General features: G+C 42.5%; 1 long non-coding RNA gene across 1 annotated transcript; it reads right to left on the bottom strand.

The window, feature by feature from the left end:
- Positions 1-6,555: 6,555 nt before the first annotated feature.
- Positions 6,556-8,543, bottom strand: LOC128077547 (uncharacterized). Its single transcript, XR_008205047.1, has 3 exons — positions 8,508-8,543; positions 7,202-7,282; positions 6,556-6,668 (listed from the first exon to the last, which is right to left on the bottom strand). It is a non-coding gene; the product is annotated as an uncharacterized LOC128077547 (long non-coding RNA).
- Between the last annotated feature and the right edge of the window lie 1,880 nt (positions 8,544-10,423).

The following is a 10,423-nucleotide window of genomic DNA, read 5'->3' as shown; positions in this document are numbered from 1 at the left end:
TTTCCCCCCTCCAGGCCTTTGTTTTATAATTTTTTTTTTTACAACAGCAAAGTCTTTAAACCTGGTACTTAACTCCGTCCATGAAATATTATGCAATATGTTGATCATGCTGTTTTTTAATTTCAACTCAACTGAAGAAGCATTGTTGAAAAGAATCACTGTATCCCAGGGGAATCAGGAAATTAAACTTTATTTATTGGGTTTTGACTTTGCCATAAGTAGATACAGCCATATACATCTGATTACCATCTGAGGGGAGGCACAGCTTGAAAAAGAGCACTGCCAATGTGCCACTGGGCCATTGATTAATTAAGCAATAAGATGAGAAGGTCTGTCGCTCAGGGTCATTAACGCATGCCTAAAATGCCATTTGAGGCCATAATGTCTGGTTAGCATTACAGACCCCGATCCCACAAGAATTTACTTCTGAGCACAGTGCTTGCTACTTCTGTTGGCCTGTTCACAGAAGGCATTGCCATTGGGAAGTATCAGAACATTCTGGACTATCTAAATGTAATCTTTATTGGCTGGGACAGGGGAGGAATGAGAGAGGGAAAGTGCATTCATTTAAATTTAGAATACAGCTCTGTTAGGAAGCAGCATCCTTCAAGTGATGCATTCTGCCTCATTCCACAGAACACTGAAAGCGATCATAAAAGCATATGGTCAGCCACTCGTTTCTTAAAATAATACACAGACCAACAGCACAGCAAACCCGTGCGCAGGGAAAGGAGGCTGCTCACAGCAAGAGCCTGGGAGCGGAGTTCTGACTGTTCATAGTCGAGGCCTCGCTGCTGACTTTGAGACACCAACCTCAGCTCAGCAATTAAGTCGTCTGTGAAATGCGCACCGCTACCTAAATTCTTTGAGGTGCCGCTGTAAGGATTAATTGATTACTGTTAGAGCACCGGTTTATGATTGGCATTTTACTGTTTCTACAGATTCCTTAACAAGAAAAATGTCCTAAAATTGTTCAGTATTTATAAACTGTTTTGAGTAGCCTGGAGAGGAGACCATTCTTTACCCATCTTACCAAGCCTGCTATATTTTGAACTAAATAGTTAAATATCGATTGGCTTGAAAAAAAACACAGGCTTTCTCTAGGTCACTCCTCTGCAAGGAGGCTGACCCAAGTTCCAGTCCTTGCTTCAATCAATGTTTGTTTCAAATTTTAAATCCATGCAAGGACCTTGACTCAGGCAGCCCCTCTCCCAGGGGACGTCGTGACCCCAGGGTTGGATCACTGCGCTCATCCGTGTGCACACATGAATGTCCTCGTGTTGATCTAACAGCTGGCTAACATTACATACATACAAGAGAGGTTCAGCAAGAGGAAAGCAAAGAAAACTTGCACCACCACATATTAAGCCACAACTTTCTGCCTCAAACACTGCAACAGCAGAGGAAAGAACAGAAATTATTTCAAATGGGTGTCACAGTAATTAAGCTCTTGCAAAAAGAAGTGATAATAGCTGCTCATTATGCACCTACTATAAAACTTGATGTGTTTGAGCATTCCTCTTGATGAGATGACATGTGACAATTAATCTGCAGCTCTTCCTTTACAAAGGTTTGTGCTTTGTGCAGTCAAGACTCAGTCATGTTGGACTTCTCCAGGTGCAGCATTTTAAGCATCTGTGGAAGTCTTGTGGGACTTCAGTGTCTGGCATCCACCAGTAGATTAACGGCAGTTTAAATATATTCTCTGAAAGTGCTTCATAATTTCCACTTTTGGTGCATGCAGAAATAGCTACATATTCTCTATAGAAAGAAAAGAAGTTGGAAGTTCACTATTTAAAAACAAAAGACCTGCTTCACAGGCTTTCCAAAGATTATTTCAACTCAAAGGCTTTAAGAGAGGCTGAGACTTTGAGAAGCACTTCCTAGTAGCAGGCTGAGAAATATTATTATTCCCTGAGCAAGGAAGGCTGAACCTAGAACCCTGTTTTGGGCTGCAGACAAATAGAGCAGGATCCGGCAGAGGGCAACTAAGATGGTCAGAGGTGCACAACTTGCAAGGGCAGGCTGAGAAAAAACAGGCTTGTTTGGTCTAGCAAAGAGGTGGCTATGGGCAACCTGCAGCAACTTCAGAGCAGTTACAAAAATGACGCAGCCAAACTCTTTCTGGTAGTGCCAGTGATATGCTAGGAGGCTGTGATCACAAAGCTTTGGGGTAGGAAAATGCTGTTCATTAGGACTGCACTGCAGTGCAGTAGCAGGGAACCTGAGAGGCTGTGCAAGCTTCACCCTTGCTGGGCTCAGATCCACAAAGCATGCTGAGCTAATCCTCTGCTGGCACCAGTCTGGCCTGAGTTGGAAGCTGCACTGGGCATCTCCCTCAGGTCTCCCCTAAGAAACAATTCTTAGGTCATTTCAGAGCAATAGAACTAATCTCAAACTAGGATCCCTTCTGCATGCGGAAATATTTCAGAAAGGATAATCAGAGATATTTCACTTTCGGGAGAATATACATAAGTACAACAAACTGGGATTAGACAAGGCAGCAACCTGACAACGCTTTTCATAGAAGCTGCACAGTTGCCTGACTGAATCATAAATTGGGTGCTTTAATGGTTCCTTCACACCCGTTGTTGCCATACATTCAAAACAGGGTCAGTTAGGATTGCTTCCCTTTTGAATAGACTTCTTTTGAATTCGATATTCCAGGGAGAATATTTTAACAGCTCATTGGTTCAACACTTTGTCAGGGAAGCAGACGTGTTTGGGATGAGGCAGCCCTGTGTAGTCCTTTCCCATCTCAGAGCGGTCTCAGATTTGTCACCTATGGCTCATAACACAGCAGTGACAGAGGGAAGTTGAAGAACAAAACATGAATTGGCAAAGACTCCATTAAATATAGAGATAACTTATCCAAAGATCCCACTTCAGAAATATTAATTCTCATCAGCCAGTGCTGTTCTACTTGACAAGAGATCTGTACTTTTGATTCAGCATTAACACCATCATACAGAGACACCGATATTTTGCTTGGCCAGGGAAAAGTTAAACCAGTGTAAGAACATTTACGGAAGTTCAATATCATCCACAATAAAAACACTGTACTTCTTCACCTGTATCACTGCAAACAAAAAGCACCATGTTTTTTTTACAGATCTCCAGCAGTATTGCTACTGCTTAACTGTACAGCCCAGGGAAGCAAAAACACTCATCTTGAGTACATTTACATCACTCCAACCAACCTTGAGAGCACGCTCTAAGAAACCCCATTTGAGCTACATGAAGTGATTTGATTATGAACACAGAGTGATTGGATTAGCAGCTGATGACTTAGAAGCCAAGCTGCTGCATCCCCACTGAATTACCAACTCCACAAGCAGCACCACTCCACCTTCAATCTAACCTGCCACACAGGGTGAGGGTTTCAGGAATCGAGCATCTGCTTTCCTTGAGCTTCTTTAGGCAGCAAGTAAACAAATATACCACATTTATATGTTGCCTCATACTGAACCAAAAACAAACTCGTGCTGCCACAACACATCAACAGCTCACATATTGGAATCAAAATGACTGTATTTCACAGGCTACAGCATTCATTTTCTAAGTGAAATAATGATAGAAAGAAGGCTGGCATCAAGCTTACCAGAAGGCCGTAGGGTCCAAGCGAAAGCAGCATTTCTCAGATCTAGTAGTCAGCAAACAGGGCAGGGAAAAAAAAGAAAAAAGAAACACTTAATCATGTGGACATAACCATCTAGATACAAACATAAGACCATATTTCAATTCAGTAGAACTGATGCTATGTGAGAAACAGACTCCCTTGTACCTGGACATGGAAAGAGGTAGGGCACAAAATTGCTGCCCTTCAACTCAGACCTATTAGTTACTCAATGCTTGAGCATTGCCAGGCTCAGGTAAGTATCAATTCATTCAACCACAGGAACTTGGAGCCATCTGCCTGTCCCCTTGGTTTAAACTTCTTTGATATATGTCACTTGAATTGTGTGTATTAGCTAACGTACCGAAATAACCTTTAAACTAATGTGAGAGAGATGCTTGAAGAAAGTTGTGTAGACAGCCCCTAATCTGATGCTGGCCGAGGAGAAACAACAACAACGAAGGGTTAGCTGCTTATTGGAAAGGACTGTAGTAGAAGCCTGCTGGTTCTGTACAGGGGTTCTGGCTTGTAAACAGCTTGTTGAAAAATTTGCAAGAAACTGACTTTTTTTGTTTTCCTCCAAAAGAGGGACAAAAAAGCCTGTATTTGTCAGCATCACTTCAAGGTTACCTTCTGCTTCTCCAGAATATATCTGGCTGAGTTAACCTATAGTGTGCTCATTGTGCTGAGCCTACCTCCACCCATCTGATCCTAATTAGCTACCAGCCAGGGCTTTCCTGTGCTGACTGGGAAACCTTTATGGAAGTTAGCAGCCCTCCTACGCTCTCCCCCATCCCCCAAGAAGCAAAGAAATCATGTTGAAAACATATTTTAACTCAGCAGGGATTTCTTCTCAGAGACGTTATTATGACAAGGTGAAATAAAATTAATGATTTTACCCAAACTATGCAAGGCTATGACTTTCTGAGAATTTATCTGAGGCTTTTATCGTTCGGCTCAGAATGCGATGTGTTGTGTTTCATGTTATTTACTGGAGAAATGCAGCCAGAACGTTTGGCACGTGGGAAGCACCAATGTTCAATTCAGCACACTGCTCTTCAATTGGTATAGAGCTTTCATAAGCCCAACAGTTTCTCCTCCAAAATCTTTATCACAGTACCACTGAGAACATGTACCTAATCGAGTCTGCACTTAATTCTAAAACCAATCCGTGTTTGACTCAAAACACGAGGAAAAGATGTGGAAAAATAAAAGTAATCTGGAATCTTCCTACCGGTGTTTTAAGACATAACAAACTACAGCAATTTATTTCACCATATCCAGTTGTAATGTTAAACCATGGATAAACATTACCAATGTAGCAAAGAATGTGTTTCTTCTTCCTGATGGAGGTCCAAGATTGCCCTCTTGAGTATGCCAGACAGCATGGGGTACTTCATTCACCACGTGATTGGCACACGCTTTACTTTTGAATCACTTTGGAGATGAAATTGTTGGCTAAAGCTCTGGAAATTCTGACTGCAGTGTTGTCAGGCAGGCTGCTTTTACTTTGAGAGAAAATAATTCCTTTTAATAGCACTATGTTACTTGGCTTTTTATCTGTTTTTACATTGTTCGATGAGGTTTTGCACCTCTGCATGTTTTGCTGCACTCCAAGAACTTTAGTAAAGGGAACTGCATTTTAAAAAAGTTTGTTGTTTTTTCACGAGCATCAAAAATTGCTACATTTGGGGAAATATTCTAATGCAATCTATTTTGATGGAACACAGAACCGTCACCCCTTGCAGCCAATTCAAAAAGATGTGTCTACTGAAGAGCACAAAGCATTTCTTAACGTAGCTCATCTTCATGGCATCTCTCACAGTGCAGGAAATTCTAAGCGTTTAGGTTTATTTTTCCATTTATCTCATAAACAAAGAAAACATTCTGCATAGCAACAGGCTTATTTATAGCACGTTTTAAGATACACAGTTCTGTTTATTCTTTTATTGGCATTAATGGAAATGATCCAGAAAAGGAAAACACGTTATTTGGAGGTCTGACTCCAATCCCTCTCATGCCCTGCAGTCAGCCAGTATCTCGGGAGCAGCCTTTGAAGGATTGGTTCTGACTGCACCTCCTGAGGGACACATAAGTACAAAAGCACCGGTCCTTCCCAGAGCTAGCCCACCTCAGCCTCCACATTGCAGAGACTTCCACTTCCACCCTGAGCCTTTTTCCTTTTTGCCTTACTGCCATGAGCGACACATACCTACATGCATACGCTTACATTTTCCAGAATTACCATCTTGCACTGCAATCTCACACTCAGGTTCTGTCATCTAGTTTCCCTAACTGCAAGTAACACACATTCATATCCATACAACCTTTCAGAAAAGTTTATCTCATACCTGAACGTGCAGTTTTGGTTCTCTGCTGCAGTGGACCCTCAAAGATTCAGTTCCATTGTACAGTTCTGTCAACACAGATGCTGTCAGCTGCATGAGGTACAGTGATACCATTGATCCTGTGATACCATTGATCCTGAAGTTGAAGGGGCTTTTGTATGAAGATCACCATCAACCAGTATCAAATAACACAACTACAGTCCCTACCTCTGTATTCGTAATACAGGTATTTCTGAAAGTATGTACCATCATGCTGTTCTTCATAGTGCTCTTCTTCACTGCATTTTTTGAGCAAAGCAAGTCTTCCGAGTAGCACAGGAATGCTGATTTAATGAACTCTCAACTGTATTACCACTTTATTCACTTTACACGTGTTTATTTCATCCTTTGAGTGACAAGTAGTTGAGATCTCCAGAAAAGGCTCTGATGATGATAAATCAGTGCTACAAAGATGGTATTGTAATTAAGATGATTTATTTGGCTGCATGTTGTTTTCATTCTGAGGATCAGGCTTTGTCAGTGCAGGATTTTTCTAAGAAGTGCTTTGGGTACTGCCTAGAGATCTGTCTCTTGTCTTTCACAAACGATATCTGATAAGTGGTTAAGCCATCTTCGCTCCTTCTAACCGGTTCTGAAGCCCACTGGAAGAAGTTCTGTGAGTTCTGCTGCCTTCTGTGTGGTTCCACCTTCCTTCGGCCCAAACCCTAGAAAAAGATGGAAAGAAAAAGCCATATAAACATATGACTTTCAATCACAGTTTCACAGATGAAGCTTGTAACAGTCACTACCCCACTGGAAGCTAACGAAGCTGTTACCACAGTGATTTCAAGAATTCATGGTTGATCTTTAGCAAGTTAAAAATAATATTGCCAGACTTGCCTGTACGAACATTTTGGTTGCATATATAATGGGAAATGTGCTGACTTACCATCCAACACTACTAACAAACCACTTCCTTTTTGCACTTCTCTAGCATACTATCTACTCCAAGCTATTTGGCTGTATTTGCCTAAACTAATCTTCAGAGAAACCCAAACAATTAGGTTAACAATTTGATGTTTAGACTGCAATAAGGAAATCGAGACTACAAAATCTGAATCTTCAAAACTATCCCTTGTGTCCAAACACAGAGAGATGGAGCCTGACTTCTGCACTCTGCAGCTTGCAGGAGATTTATTGAAACGATGCTTGATCAGCATACTGAACTTTCTGATCCTTGTTAGTGCTGGGTACTTACCAAATCAAAGTACTCTCCTACATTCTGTAGACAGTGTCTGTTGTCATGAGAGGAAAATGGGAAGTTGTTGTTCACTGCACTCTGAAAAAAAAGAAACCACAGGAAAAAACATGAATTTTCACAACTTGCTTGGAATTCTACTAGTCTTAGTTCTTATATTCTGGCAGATGCCAAACTTGCAGCTGCCTACACTCTAACACAGAAGGCATTCTCATATATTAGATCTTAATTTGCACATAATTTTACTGGGACAAAATGGACCCGACCCCCTGCAGGTTCCAATGGTTTTTATTTCTCATGAAATCATGGAGAAGATTTGTGCTCCCTGGACTTGTTGAACATACACATGATTAATATAAAAGTGTGAATTTTCAAATGAGAAATGCTCCATACTGCCTACAAATAGCAAAATGCAAGAAATATGTCAGGATTGCCTTGTTTTACTCACTAGCAAGCCCAAAGCTAATTAAAATGAACTACAAAAGGGACCTCAAAACTGAACTAATCTGTGATTTATGTACTGAATGGCAAGTGCACTGCTTGTTGCAGGGGAGGTGGAAGAGGTATTGATCACATAACTAATTTATAATCTCATTTTTTAACAGCGTTTATCCAGACTGTAAAGTGGAACAAGTTTTATTAAAAAAAAAAAAGGCAAATGCAAAATTTAACATATTTCTTTAAGTTGATTATATATAATTGCAATAATTTTAAAAGAGCTAAAAAGTGATACACCAAGCATCCTTCTGGACCATCAGATGGCCCCTGTACTTCCTGAAACATTATTTTCCTGTCATGTTGGGAATCTGATTTTTTTTTTTCTGCAAATGCTGTCGTGATTTTCGTGTTTAATGTTGAGGAATGTTGTTTTTGTTTTTCTTACTGTGATATTCACCTCCAAACAGAAGAGGAAGATTTAATTTAATGAAAAATTAAAAATGCTGAGTTTCTGAAAAAAAACCAAAACAGATAAATGTGACTGAAGTGCTTTTACAGGGCTACCTTACACACAGATTTCAGACTGAAGTCAGCCACAGTACATTCTGGCATGCAGGCGTGTCTCATAACTACAAGGGAAAAGTAGCTGATGCTGGAGAGCAGCAGGACTTTGACTATCCCAAATTATAACCGTGTAACAGCAAAATACATTCCTTCCTCAGCACAGCTGGCCATCATCTCACTCCCTGAGGCACAGTCTGCCAGCCTGCTGTAACTACCACAGATACAAGTCTCTTCTTTATAACTCAGCAAATGGTGCCCTGCAAACAGCCTGCCTGTCACAGGCTGCATGTGCACAGCCACCCACCTGTTCCCTTGCCCGGAACGCGGCTGGCAGCCGATCCTCCGCGCTCCGTGCCGCCTGCAGGTCCTGGCCCTGCCTCTGCGCGGAGTGCGTGGTGGACTCCAGCTGGCCCTGGCATTGTCCAACATGTGCAAACTGCAAAGGAATGGAAATGGCGATCGTTGGTATAAAGCAATCCCACCAGAAATGTGGGTAACATCCTATTTTCCCAGTTGTTTTTTTGTATTATTTGTATTGGAGCAGCCCCTAGCGGCCCTTGGCAGAAGCGCGGGGAGCGTCCCAGGCACAGCACAACCCTTCCACATACAACAAACACCACCATTTCTCCAAGAACTTGCTGGGAATTGTTTGTATAATGATACACAGTCTAGTAAAAACATTTATGCTGTAGAGCCCTTTTATTTTTTTTTTTTTCTTTTTTCCCATGCTGACTGTATAACAGTAGATTTAAAAGCATAAAGGTTTTTGGGGACTCAGCCAAGTTTTAGGCCTGGGTGAAGGAACCCCTCCAGTACTGCCAGTCAGGATATGGGATGCTGATGGAGCTGGCAGGGCAGCAGCTGGAGGAAACGTCAGCTGGCAGTCCCAAAGATAATCAATCAGGGCTAAATATTAAGGAAGAGACCACTAGCATTGCTGGAAAACTGTAACTCTAAATAGCCAGGGCATTTTTCCTTTACAAACATCAGGAACACAAAGAAACACAGAATCACAGAATGGCCAGGGTTGGAAGGGACCTCGAGGATCATGAATCTCCAACCCCCTCACTACACGCAGGGCCACCAACCTCCCACTTAATACCAGCCCAGGCTGCCCAGGGTCCCATCCAACCTGGCCTTGAACACCTCCAGGGCACCCACAGCCTTTCTGGGCAGCTGTTCCAGCACCTCACCACTCTCATAGGAAAGAAAACCCTTGCTTCCCCTGCAGGTGCTGGTGTGGCTGAGGGCAGCCCGAGCTCTCTGACTAAAGGACAACTTCACCCTCATCACACCACTTTTCCCACAGATGAAGGATAAAGAATCCCTGTGGGATCAGCAGCCCCACAGCAGCCCCTCCTGCTGCCCTTCCCTTCCCTTACCCAGGCGCCGGCGCTCTCTGTGTTGAGGTTTGGGCACCTGCTCTTTGGCATGGCTCTGCGCCGGCTGCCAGCCCTGGCAGCTCTGAGCCTTTCCCACTCAGAACACTGGTTGCCATGGAGGGTGTTTGTCCCCCTCACACAGGGTCAGGAGGCCCCACAGCTCCTTGGAGACAGTGTGGGGAGGAAGCCTCACACAGAATGCCTTCTGAGCACTGTTCCATGCCACCCTGCCCTGCTCTGCCCAGAGCAGTGGGGAGATGCCCACTGGCAAGTGACTGGAGATTGCATCTCCTTGTAGCAAACACTCTGCACCGGGTAAAGCTTGCGGGATGTATCTGTATCTTCAGTTCAGAAGTCGATTGACAACGGTAATTATTTTGCTTTTTACAAGTATTTTTGCTGTGACTGACGTTTCTCTATTGCAACATTTACTTTTTCAGCAACTGCATCCAAGCAGATTTTGTGGAAAATCATTAATGTTGTCTTTTGAGTCTTCTGCCTTTGCCTTCGGTGAGACTGTTGTGAAGTGGTTCTGGTGTTTCATTAAGATCAACAGATGAGCAAAGAGAACGCTGCTCTCACTGGACCGCTATGCTTGCAAAAACAAGGAGCACTCTTGAGTCTGTCCTCAAATGGGAAAGAAACAGTTTGATTTAAAATGATTCATTAATTCTTCAATCACTTCAGTAACACAGTGTGAATGGTGTGTCAGAAGAAAGGACAGTCATGGGGGAAAAATCACACACGGCACCAAGTGTGCATTATTTCTAAGATGCAATATCACGCTCCTTTCAATACTGCTTTACACAAATGCATGTCTTAAACACCCAACCTGTAT

The sequence above is a fragment of the Tympanuchus pallidicinctus genome, unplaced genomic scaffold (assembly GCF_026119805.1).
Source record: "Tympanuchus pallidicinctus isolate F22 unplaced genomic scaffold, pur_lepc_1.0 scaffold16, whole genome shotgun sequence".
Lineage (NCBI taxonomy): Eukaryota > Metazoa > Chordata > Aves > Galliformes > Phasianidae > Tympanuchus > Tympanuchus pallidicinctus.
This window is presented reverse-complemented; position numbering and strand designations above follow the sequence as displayed.